Raw genomic sequence first — 12,717 nt, 5'->3', positions numbered from 1 at the left:
CTATCAGAACATAGACCCATTTTGCAATTATTTGAATAATTACAAATCACTTACCCCACCTTTAAAGGAGACACACCATGAATTTCACTTTTTTTTATTTTTTGGGTATTTTTTGGGCTTCCCAGTGTCTCTTGTACCCCAAAAAATATTTTCTTTTAACATTCAGTCATTCATTCTCATTTCAGAGATTTTCAGAATGGGCGTGTCTAAACAGGCCATCTCAGAATGGCAAGTTTGCTTACATCACGAAACTTTCTGCCCATGTATTTTGACAGACAGAATTGCTCAGTACCGCAGTACAGCACCCCTCTGCCCAACAGGACGTTTTGGTATTGCAGCTGAAAGTGCTTTATAAGCCTGAGAGAATTGACTTGGGATAAGTATATCTGAGTGTTGATTTAGGCTCAAACCTTTTGAAAATGGTTTGAGGGACATACACCATATGATATTAAATATCAAATATTTTTTTTAAATTCATGGTGTGTCTCCTTTAATGGCAGCACTGCTCCAATCTTGGACTTTTTTCAAGTCACTCTGAATGAAAGCATGCGTGCTAAATGCCTAAATTGAAAGTTAATTGTATTCACCCGGTGTCCTTGTCATTCTGGCTGTATAATGAGGTACTAGTTAGACCCTGGGATCTCAGATGAATGCAACATTGCAACATCTACAGAGCCACTGCTTTTGTCATATAAGTCATATACAAACCGAAGAGGGCTTTGTGAAACTATTTGTGTTCACAACAATCCGAAGACCAAACTGCAGGAGATCGTAAGACAGTGGTTCCCAAACCTTTTAGCTCAAGACCCAAAAGAGAAATTTGCCGTTTGCCGGGGACCCAAACTAGTGAAAATAGCAGATCTAAATGCTCACAACGCATTGCTTTGCACCACATTATGAGCTTGTAGATCTGCTATTTTCACTATACTTCCTTAAAAAAAAGTAAAAATGTATTTATGGAAATTATTACATTTCTTCATTTTATTTATAAAATACTTTAGAAAATGTATAATTGATGAAAAGTTGTGATTTATTTTTGTTTAAACTTTTTTAAATCGTTTGAAATAATATATTTATTTATTTTGATTTAGGCAATGGGGAAAAAAGGAGATATAGTAGATCCATAAAACTTGGTCCGCGACCCAAACATGCCCACAGTTTGGGAAATGGTGATATATGAGCACTGAGGATTCTCTGTTTTATTGGCATTTCTTAAGCCATGTTCCCTGAGTCTCACGTGGCTTGTTTTTCTTGGATGCTAAGTGTGATGACAAGCAAATCCAAAGCTCTCATGTGATTTTGTCTTTATTGTTTTAGCAATTACTGGCCATCTACTATCACATAATCGCTTCCATGTGTGTTGGAGTGTTCTTAACCACTTATGCCCTATTTTATACTTTGACGTACGAATGTGTCGTGACTTGTGAGGCACACATAGTCTATAATAATAATAATCTTCTATTTTCACTTTCTTTTGGGAAATTCTTGAAACTGTTTGAAAACATTTTGGATTTTTTTTTGAAGATGTGTAAAACCTTTTTGAAAATGTTCACCTACTGTATAAGGACCTGCCCAAAATAGGAACGGTTAATGCTGTAAGAATTTCACCACCAAGGGTGACAAACTGCAAAGATCAAAGAAACTATATGAGGATTGTTTCACTTTTTCCGAAGGGTTACAAAAGTGTCTCTATAAAGTGTGCAGAAGCTAAATGCATGTCTTTTGGTGTGGGAGGAACCCTACGTGAACCCAGGGCAGGGGATGTGCTGTACGGAATCACTCAACTGTCTTTACCTTCATTTGCAAAAGTCAAATGCAGCATTGGAAACACTGCAAATGTCTATTCTCATGTTTGGTTTTATATCGGCTGCTCACTCATTGCCATTTTCCTTAAACCATGCATTTCAGTCATTACGTCTGCTGCTGTTTAACTGCCTCATCCCACTGCTATTTTGACCACGCACCATCATGCATCTGTAGTATTTCATACTGCCCATCTGATCTGTTTTTCTGTTTCTTTCTTTGTCTGTCAAGGTGAGTGTGGTGTATATAGGACCCAAATGCAAGACGGGTCAGGCAGAAAACATCAACTCAAGGGTTTTAATAATGAAGCTTCACCAAAACGTGGCAACTAAGGTTCTCCAGAAACAGGGCAGGTCAAACATAGCCAGGCACAACACTGGATTCAAAAGACTAAACGTCCGAAACACATACATGATACCCACAATGACTTGAAATGATGAACTGACCACATGGAGGAGTTTAAATAGACAAAGGGACTAACAGGGCACAGGTGAATCAACTGACAATTGAATCAACACAGGGATAGGCTTCCCAAACCTTTTAGTTCAAGACCCAAAAGAGGTACAGTATTAGACATTTGCCTGTGGGACCCAAACTAGTGAGCCCCGCTGTGAGCTTGTAGATCTGCTATTTTCACTACTTCTTAAATGTTTTTATTAATTTATTCATGGCAATGCATTTGATTTTGTGATTTTATTCATGAAATACTTTTGAAATAATATATTTCTGTTTTCAAATGTAGGAAACGAAAAAAGGGGATTTTTATCCACTTTTTTCATACAAATTGGTCCGCTTGGGGAACACAAACAGGACACAGGTGACTATAGGGTTAACAATAATCAGGGTGGAGAGACTGCAGGTAAAAGCTATAAAGGGTAGACGGGAAGCACAATACTACAAAATAAGATGCAACAGCTGGCTGAAGAACAGAGTAACATAATTACAAGACCTACCTACGCACTGAATTCAGAACAAAGTGAACATAGAGTAGCTACAGAAACCAAACAATCAGGAAAACATAACACTAAAACCAAAACAGGAAGAGAAATGTCCAAAACAGAAAACACAGCCAAAGTCCAATGGCTAAGAAGAGGGCCATGCCCGTGACACATTTATATTCTGTACATCTTTCGTAGCTAATTTGTCTATTTCATTTTCTATATAGTCGATATTCTTTAAATTATATTTTTGGCTGCAATTATACATATACATCCTACCTCAATAACCCAGGAAAGGTGCAATTCTAATCTCTATATTCTGTACATCCTCAGTGCTGATGTATTCATACATTCTTTATTTTTCTCTGTACTGTATATTCTGTATATTTTCTATATAATTATCCTACCAGGGACCCAGGGAAGTCTATGGACACCCACTACACCAACAGTCTCGAAAATATCATATAAGTTCTCTTTCAGTGCAATAGCAGAGATCAAATGAGACAACATTGTAGGGCAGTTACCTGCCAAATGCGGCACATGCTTCTTTTGACAAATGGGACATTTACTCACGTTTCACTATTCAGCCGGTTTTAATTTGGGGTCCTGGGAGTGAGTAGGTACAGTAGGGTCATATTGTGGAGAAAACCTCTAATCCTGTGCCTGTTATGTAGCATAATTGAGGTTGACATTTGGAGGGCGATCAAAAGCCCTAACGAGAACCACCACTAAACAAAGTTCTCCTCTGTTTAGTCTATAGCATTCCAGGCAGACCTATACTCCTTTTAATTCACTTCTTTGCCCTTTAATAAGACATTTTGTGACAGTGCACCCTTAAACAAACAGTAAAGATTGTTGCAGTGCAATGTCCCCTGTAAGACCATACTTGTAACGAACTGAACTTAAGAGTTAAATCAACTTTGGTGCTCCACTATCCTCTACTACTTGCTACTGGATAGTTTGTTGGATTATCCTTAATCGAAAATAGCAGAAATACAAGCTCACAGCGTGTTACAATGTGACACGGTGGGAGCTTGTACATCTGCTATGTTAGGTACACGATGCCCAGTGTTGCAATGCTGAATTGGAAGGTGGCTGCACTCTACTTTAAAGACGTGACACGCACGTCGCTTAACACCTACACTACAGGTCACACAATGACAATTAATATGCATTTAGGCTCATTCCTATGTTAATTCCCTGGTGAGTCGGGAGCCTTTGTAAACTTTGTTGAGGTGTGAATTTGAAATAGTTTTAAATCTATGCGTGTGCCTGCGTGTGCTCCTGGTCAAATAGGGTCCTGCACGGCGTGCAAGGCCGTCCAGTGAGCATTGCACCCCTGACGATGCCCCAACACTCTTGTGTGCATGTTAGAGATGCTAATTATCTGTAAATGTTTAAAGCAATGGATTCACTTTGAGTACTGCCCTGTGTGCAGCAGTGATACCCTCGACTTCACTGACGCTCTCCTAGTTTATACTGTGCACCCATTTAGACCCGAGGCCGATTCTAAAAACGCCTTCTAAATCCTGACCTGACCGGATCCTCAGAAGTTTTCTGAAAAACTTACATTTGTATTCAAATATATTAAAATGTAACTGTATACAGCAACAACTACACCAAAAGGGTTCCCGGATTGAAAGGTATAGTTACGTACTGGTGTTCCAGGTCTAAATGGGTTGACAATGTATGCCAACATTCGCATTCAAAAAATCTGACGCATTGTGAGATTGTAGATACATGTTCAGTTATAATGACATACATCCCAAAATAGGGAGGCCAGGGTTAATGTTAATGTATCTCCATGTGATGTAGAAGAGGTGTGGCACAGATGTCACAATATCTATAAGCAGTGGTTCTCAAAGTGAAGTCCATGGGGACCCTCACTAGTGTTCCTTGAGGGTGTTCCAAATGGACCATATCACAGGCCTGTAACTCTGAGAGTGTACAAATGGAACCAAATGGACCCGTATGGGTCCATTTGGTTCCATTTGTACCCTCCCAGAGTTATGGGAGGGTCCTTGAAACTAAAAGGTTTGTGAACCACTGAGCCATAGGATGGAAACTATAGTCTACACGTGACTCTGGCGTTGGTTGGGACACACCTATAAGTCATGGTGTGTAGAGAGGCCAGAGGGTGTGATTACTGTGTGGGCCCACATAAACACACTCAGCGTGAGTATGGACCATCACCAAGGGATCTGAAGCTGACCACATGTACCTCAAACACTTAAATATTTAGCTTAGCGAAGCCGAGGCAGCCCAACGCCAGACAATTAATCTCTGCAAATGAGAGCGTGTGGTCAAACAAAACCGATATGAGAGCAATAATGAAGCAGGAGCTGCAAGTGCATGTGCGTGATATACTGCACATACTGTATAGTGTGTGTGTGTGTGTGTGTGTGTGTGTGTGTGTGTGTGTGTGTGTGTGTGTGTGTGTGTGTGTGTGTGTGTGTGTGTGTGAGTCTGTGAGAGAGACACACTGAGAGAGAGAGAGAGGGTGTGTGTGTGTGTGTGTGTGTGTGTGTGTGTGTGTGTGTGTGTGTGAGAGAGGGAGAGAGAGAGAGAGAATGTGTGTGTGTGTGCACGTGCATGAGAGGGAGAGAGAGAGAATGTGTGTGCGCGTGCACATGCATGAGACGGAGAGAGAGTGTGCGTGCGTGTGTGGTGTGCGTTGAGTATGTTGCATTTGCTTGAACAACCAAACAGCCACAGTCAACATCTGCAAGAGATGTTTCACGGAGAAAAAATACAACCACATATTTGTCCTGAGGGGTATTGGCAGCCCAAGACTCAACATACAGTATCTGACACAGATTGTAAGTGTTATTGTTTACAACATGTGCCAAAAAATGTTTGGGGGGGGAAACTGTTTGAAATGGGCCGTTATGTCAAGGTCCAAAGTCTGTTCCTCGTAAATTGTAATTAATGAGCCTGGCAGGTGTTTTTCTTTTTCTGTCTGGCTGTGTCAGCTATTTTCAGCTGAGCAAGCACATTGAAATGAAAGCATAACAGCCGTGCACTGCGGCCTTTCAGTTGGAGCACTTTGGAAAAACAGTGGTTCGGAAATGGCCCCTTGAAGTATGTCGTGCAGAGGAACCAGCTTTGAGGACCTTGAGTGAAGCATTTTGTTTCTCTCTTGCTTCGCCCTCAGGTCTTCTGTGTAGGCTGTGGCTTGGTGGCCAAAAAATCCAAATGCACAGTAATATTTAACACTTAATATTTGAATCTATTAAGACCTGAGGCCGATTCTACAGATGCCTTCTAAATCAATAGTCGAGATTATTCAAAAGTGTTCAAAAATAGCAGATGTACAAGCTTGCAGCGAGCTTGTAGATCTGCTATTTTTGAATACTCAACACTAAAATCTAAAATGACACAGATGCTTTCCCGGTTTTAATGGGAGAAAGATAACACTTACAGCACCTTTAACTATGAAAGTGTTAGTCACAATTTCAAAGTTAAATGAATATTCAAAACTAAAAGACTTTCTGTCATCTGTCATGTTTTAGACCATAAAGCGGTGGTTCTCAAAGTGCGGTCCAACGACCCCCAGGGGTCCTTGAAGGGGTTCCAGGGGGACCCCATTAAAATGAGGAAAAGTTAACCCAATGAGAGAATGTATAAGAATGACAATTCAAATCATAGGTTTCATTTCAAATCATAGGTTTCATTCGCCACTGTTATCTCCCATCTACAGTATAACACAGATCTTCTCTTACAGGGGTCGCTTACAAAAAATGTTTTCAAATAGGGGTCCACGGACTAATACGTGGGCTTGGAGAGGAACAACAAACATCAAGCCCATGCTGTATAAAGTTATGTTAGGGTGAGTCCAGTGACTAACAGGGTGATGAAGGAAGCTGAATGTAGACCTATCATAGTACAGCTTCAATCCCTGGGTCACAGCATAGACTAGCAGTGCATCCCCAGGGGGTCCCCACATGATTTTGGGAGGGTCCCCATGATGACGGTGAAGTGACAATTTTAGGACGAATGAAGAAGATTTAGAAGAATGTAATGTCACAACTCCTACAATTCCAAGTGAGAAAAGGTTGAGAACCACTGGACTACAGAGAGAGAGAGAGAGAGAGAGAGAGAGAGAGAGAGAGAGAGAGAGAGAATTGGACAACATCCCGAAATCATCTCTTTCCCATGTCTTTTCGATGTTTGTCTATGCACGAGTGGGCCTTACAGCTGAGCACATGCTAGCTCATGCCTACGTGAGCATTTGCAAGGAAACTATGCATGTTTATTTTAGCAGACCTTTGACCAACAGGCATTCTCTCCATTCACCCCCCCCATCCCCCCATTAGGAAATGACATTTAAAGGTATAAGACTGTGCCAGACTCTTAAATTTCATGTGCATACACAATATAAATGCATGTAACCTGACCCCTGAGATGGAAATGGAACTAGTTCATGAAAAAACATTGAATGGCTTTTATTGGGTGGCTTAAAAAGCAACCTTAGCTTAGTATAGCGCTACAGTTGGCTGTGTCTTACACCATGTTGAAGTACTTAAAAGGCTGTGCCACTGCCAGGAAGGTCCATCAAACCTGCTAGATATGATATATACTATGCCAAAAAAAAAACTTTTTATTATTTCGATTTGCTTTTGCTTGACCACAAATGTTAAGAATGTTATTTAGATACCACGTTCTTTAGACAGATGCTGGGTTTACCTGGTGTCCTAGTTTCTTTGAGGCACTACATTGTTCTGTTGCACTCTACTTTGTGACTCTACTGTGACTATTTAACATGTCATTTTACTCTTGATTTCACACTTGTAAGTTGCTCTGCATAAGAGCGTCTGGTAAATTCCTAAATGATAAATTGTCAACGCACACAGTGGAAGTGAACAAAAATAAAACCACTTGACAAATATGTATTCTTCCAATTCGGCAAGAATAGAACTCAAAACAAAGATGACCAAGATGGAGAAAACATGAAAACAAGCATAGCAGAGAAATGTTTAATCTATTTCTATTTCATTTTTTTCATGTGACATGTCATACATGACCGTGGAAATACAAACTTAGCTACAGTGTGTCCTTAACCTTTGACGTTGGTCCATTCATCAAAACGAGCCATCGTGTATTCCTATAAACGAGCCATAGTGAATTCCTATAAACGAGCCATAGTGTATAAGTCTGTGAGGGTTCATGAAGTTATTGCTATTTGTATTAACCACTTTCAATCTGGCATCCCTATTCTGACACCATTGACACCGGGAAAGCATCTGTGTCAATTTAGATTTTAGCTATATGAGTGTGTCACAATTTTGTGACGTCACTCGTGCTGCAATATGAGCTTGTAGATCTGCAATTTTTGAAAAATCTGAAAAATGCAAATCTTTAAATATAGGCCCACAGTATATACATTTTAAAGGAAAAAGTGAAATCTAAATATTTTGAGATCGGGGTCGGGAGCCAAATACATATCATTTTGGGGGTCCTCGACATGAAAAAGTTTAACACCACTGATATAGAAACATACGTTTTTCAGAAAACTGTTAGGATTTTAATGGGTCAAAGTGGTTCAGTTAACTGGCGTTGGACGGCCGTGGCGTGGCGTGCGGTTACAATAATGACATTTGGAAAAGTGATGAGTGCTGGTATGCAGGATGCAGAGACTGGCTTCAAGCCCCACAACATCACAACAATGTCTTCTGACATCTCCCTCTGAAAGGAAATGCTATGGCTGCTCGCTTTCTCAAACGAGTGACTTCACATCACCCCACATATAAACTAGTAACAGTTTGTTAAGCAGTCCACGACTTGGTGTACAGTCCATGATTTGAAATGACAAAGGGAGAGGGTTCTTCTCATACATTTTATAGTTTGCTGGCACAGAGGAGAGTCTGAACCGCTCCGTTTTGATCTTTGGTAGATTTATTGTAACCTATAGGCTAAAGGCCCTCTGCCATAGCTCTTCACAGTGGATGGGATGGGTTTTCCGGGATGCAATTGAATTTGTCTTTCATCCTCCGCTCTGCAACTACCTCCAGCTCTATGCCAACACTAATGAATCATAATAAAAACATATAATATTGAGATATTATTTTTGTGTTTTTTCCCCTTTTGGTGGGAGTGGGGCGGGAGTAAAAGCTCTGAAGTCGCTAACCCATCTTTATTCCATCCCACATTAAGCCTATAGTGATACTGAACAGGAAATGTAACTGCCTGGAGTTGAATCTTCAAAAAGTTTGATGCAAACACTTGTTGTAGCAAAGATACAGTGTCATTTTTTTCATGGAAAAGGGGAGTTTTTAGGGAGGTTCACCGTGACACGGTACGAAGCTTCCTAACACTCTGACATTCCACATCCTGCCCTCTGCACAGAGAGGCAGGCAGGACAGTTCCCTTGGCCTTTCCTGCTGTCACTGCACCGGGTTCAGGGTGAAACCAACCTCCTACCAGCCAGCCAGCCAGTCATTCAGCCAATAAACCAGAAAAACAGCCAATAAACCAACCAGCCAGCCCAACAGCAGTGGTGGAAAAAGTACTCAAATTGTTTACTTAAGTAAAAGTATCGATACTGCAATGTAGAAATAGTAAAAGTATTGGCATCAAAATGTACTTAAAGTACCAAAAGTACTCATTATACAGAATGTCCCATTTCAAGTTTTCAATTGTATAAAGATCTACAGTATCTGTATAAGCTCTGTGAGTTGTAGATCGGCTATTTTCAAATGAAGTGGTTAATGTATTTTTTGTAATAATAATCAACATCTACAAAGTAACGATCTAGTAACTAAAGCTTTCAAATAAATGTAGTGGAGTAAACAATATTTGGAACCGAGATTTAGTGGAGTGGAAGTAAAAGTATTGGTAATTGGAAATATTCAAGTAAAGTACAAATACCTCAAAATTGTACTTAAGTACAATACTTAAGTAAATGTACTTTTACTTTCCACCTATGGCCATCAGTCAGTCAGGCAGCCCGCCAGCCCAGTCGTGACAGACAGACAGACAGTCACCCAGACCATTAGCCACGCTCCCTTCCGCCGCCTCCATCTCCAGCCTGTCAGGGATTTGACCTTCACAGGGTGGGGAGACTCAGCTTCCTTCCCTTGAGAGGAGGGAAGGGACACGATGGGGGGGGGGGGGCACAGAGGGGAAGGGGTACATTTCTCTGTTTACAGAAAACACGTCCGCGTAGCGCGCATTCTCTCACTCATGGCTTTGGAAACGAAACACGCCGGAGGAAACCGATGGGACGGATACCTCACCACTCCATCATCCGCGCCGCCCTTTCCCCCTCTTATATTGACTTTTTCTTTTTACAAACATGAGCGCGTGTGTATATACACACACACACGTGGAAATGCATGTGTGTTCATGCAAGTATGTATCTGTGTGTCTGTGTGTGTGACAATAAGATAAAGGATAAAGGAGGGGCTCCTACTACACTTTGGCTCGAGGTCCCCGGGATCGAAAGTCTGTCGGTCCTGGTGGTCCGACCGCACCCAAATCTATGACATCACTCCATCCACACCCAATGTTACTCATGTCTTTAAACGGCAATCAATAACCCTTCTGTGAATACATTTTATTTGAACCAATCTGTATGGTAGATTGATTGATTGATTGATTGATTGATTGACAGACACAAAAAAACCTTGAGAGCAAATCTCCATTGTGGTCCTTTATGGTATATATGATAAGATATGATATATATGGTGTGGTATGGTATCGTGTGGTGTGGTGGTTGGAGGTGGTCTCCTGTCTCAGTCTATGAATTGAATACAAGAACCTCAATGGAAACAAGACCGCAAGGACTTTTTGGACTGCCATTTTAGTTAAAATGCTATTAACTGTACTTGTGCTGTTTTTACATTATGCCTAATAAAATATTCAATCAATCAATCAATCTCTTCCGTTGAGACACTCAGATCCTGTGATCGGGGTATAGGACCACTAATGGCTGACAAGAGGTATTGCATGAAACTCAAAGGGGAATATCTCGTCTTGCCAAACTGGCTTTCTGTTGTAGCTCAACAGTAGAATTTCACTGCTTGCACATGCAGGGGATCGGATCCCAGGTAGGAACTTGAAGGCTTGGCTCATGATACAAACCACATGCTTTAAATAAACCATCCATTTTTACCCCAGACTCTTTTTTCTAAAGGTAGCCTACATCATTTTACACAAATAAATGATCAATTACTAGTATTGCTCAAATTGCTAACATCATCCAAGATGCATGGGCCATTATACTGTACGTTTTTCTCCATCTATAAATGTATTAGAACACATGGCGGCAATTCCTCTGTCTCATTGGTTAATGGAACACATCTGTGCCTGCGTCTGCATTCCAGGCTGCAGCCTGGAGGTTCTGGTGGCCATTGCTCTTCACTGGGACGTCCCAGGAGGATGCAGTGTGCAGACTGATTGGGAGAAACTTGGGAGAACTCCAACAATCTGAGGGCTGGACTGTCATCACATGTGGCTAACAAGGCCTGTGGTTTATTTCACAGAGTTTTCCTTTTTTTGGGGGGGCCATAACTCAGATTTATTCGGTATGTCTGTGGTCTTGCCGGCTTTGCGATTAATGGAGAGGTTCTAGTGTATTTTGCTGCTGAAATTTCCAAGCGAACAATAAGCATATCAGGCAATAAAGTATGAATATCAAAATGCAAAGGTATAATGGATTAGGTATGTACAGATGTGCCACTTCAAAACTTCACATGTCCTGCCATCGCCAAGACAGTACATTTTCAGGGGATTCCCAGGGAAATAAGAGGGACAAAGAAGGGCATTTAAAATGATGAATTATTTTGATGATCACTGCTTTTATGATGCTAATTAATTTGAGAAACTCTTCAAATCACCTTTCGCCTCATAATGAGTCTGACACCTTCTCAACACACATTCTTTTGTTCTCATGCATATGGGTGTCTGTTGAAGGGAAAAACGGGGGGGGTTTAGTGACAACTTCTTTTCAGGGGCAAAACAGTGCAATTTTAAGGGCAGAACAGGGAGGAAAACATGCCTTTTCAGGCCACTTTCAGGGAAAGAACAGTAACATGTGAAGTTTTGAAGTGGCACATCTGTATGGATATAATCTGCTGAATTGTCTCTGATTTCTTTCACTACCGACTTCTCACAATTTTGGGGGGTGTTATTGATAGTCAATAAGAGAGAGAGAGAGAGACAGGAAACTGGGAGAGAGAGTATGGGAATAAAATGCAGCTAATGGTCTGCCACACCCGAGAGTCAAACCAGGGACTTATGTGGTGTATGCCTAACCATTCGACTATCTGTCGCCCCTGACACTACAGGCTTAAAAAGGGACCCCTTGAAGGCACTTGTAAGGGTTAATCGTAAACATTTGCTCAGCAAACCAAGAGGGCCCCACAGTGACTGACAGTGGTAGCAGCCCGGGTCAGAGTAATGAGACATTTAGGTGGCCCATTCACAAACCGTGGGCTGACCTCAAAGGTTACACGCTTCAGCGGTGGCACCCGCCAGTTGTTTGGTTAGTTCGTCGTATAGCAACGAAAACCTCCAGCTACATTGCAGCAGTGGAGAAAAGTGGAATGGAAAAGAAATTGACACCTGAAGTGGGACACACACACATGGCTGGCAGAAAGGGAACATCTCGGCCCAAAGCAAAGCTGAAGCCACCATGCTGTCATTCCTATACAACCTTCCAAACAGCAAGGTTTTAGCTTTTAACTAAATACTAATCATAACCACTATAACACTCTGCCCTCAGGCCACTGGTAACAGAGTTTGAGATGCCATATTTGAGCTTCAAGACCCATTTCATGGGACTTTTGGGACTACCCTGAACGTTGAAAGCGACGTAAAAGGGGTACCTTTTACGTCAACCGTATGTATCTCTGTCTAGATGTTGTCCATGACAATCTGGGAATTAAAACTTTGGGCATTAAGGTTGTGAAGATGTTTAGCATGTTCACTGTCTTGTGAATGTTTCACCATGTGAGCTGGGAAAAGAACTTCATCT

Source organism: Gymnoscopelus microlampas, assembly GCF_963454915.1.
Source record: "Gymnoscopelus microlampas genome assembly, chromosome: 14".
In the NCBI taxonomy this organism is placed as follows: domain Eukaryota; kingdom Metazoa; phylum Chordata; class Actinopteri; order Myctophiformes; family Myctophidae; genus Gymnoscopelus; species Gymnoscopelus microlampas.
This window is presented reverse-complemented; position numbering follows the sequence as displayed.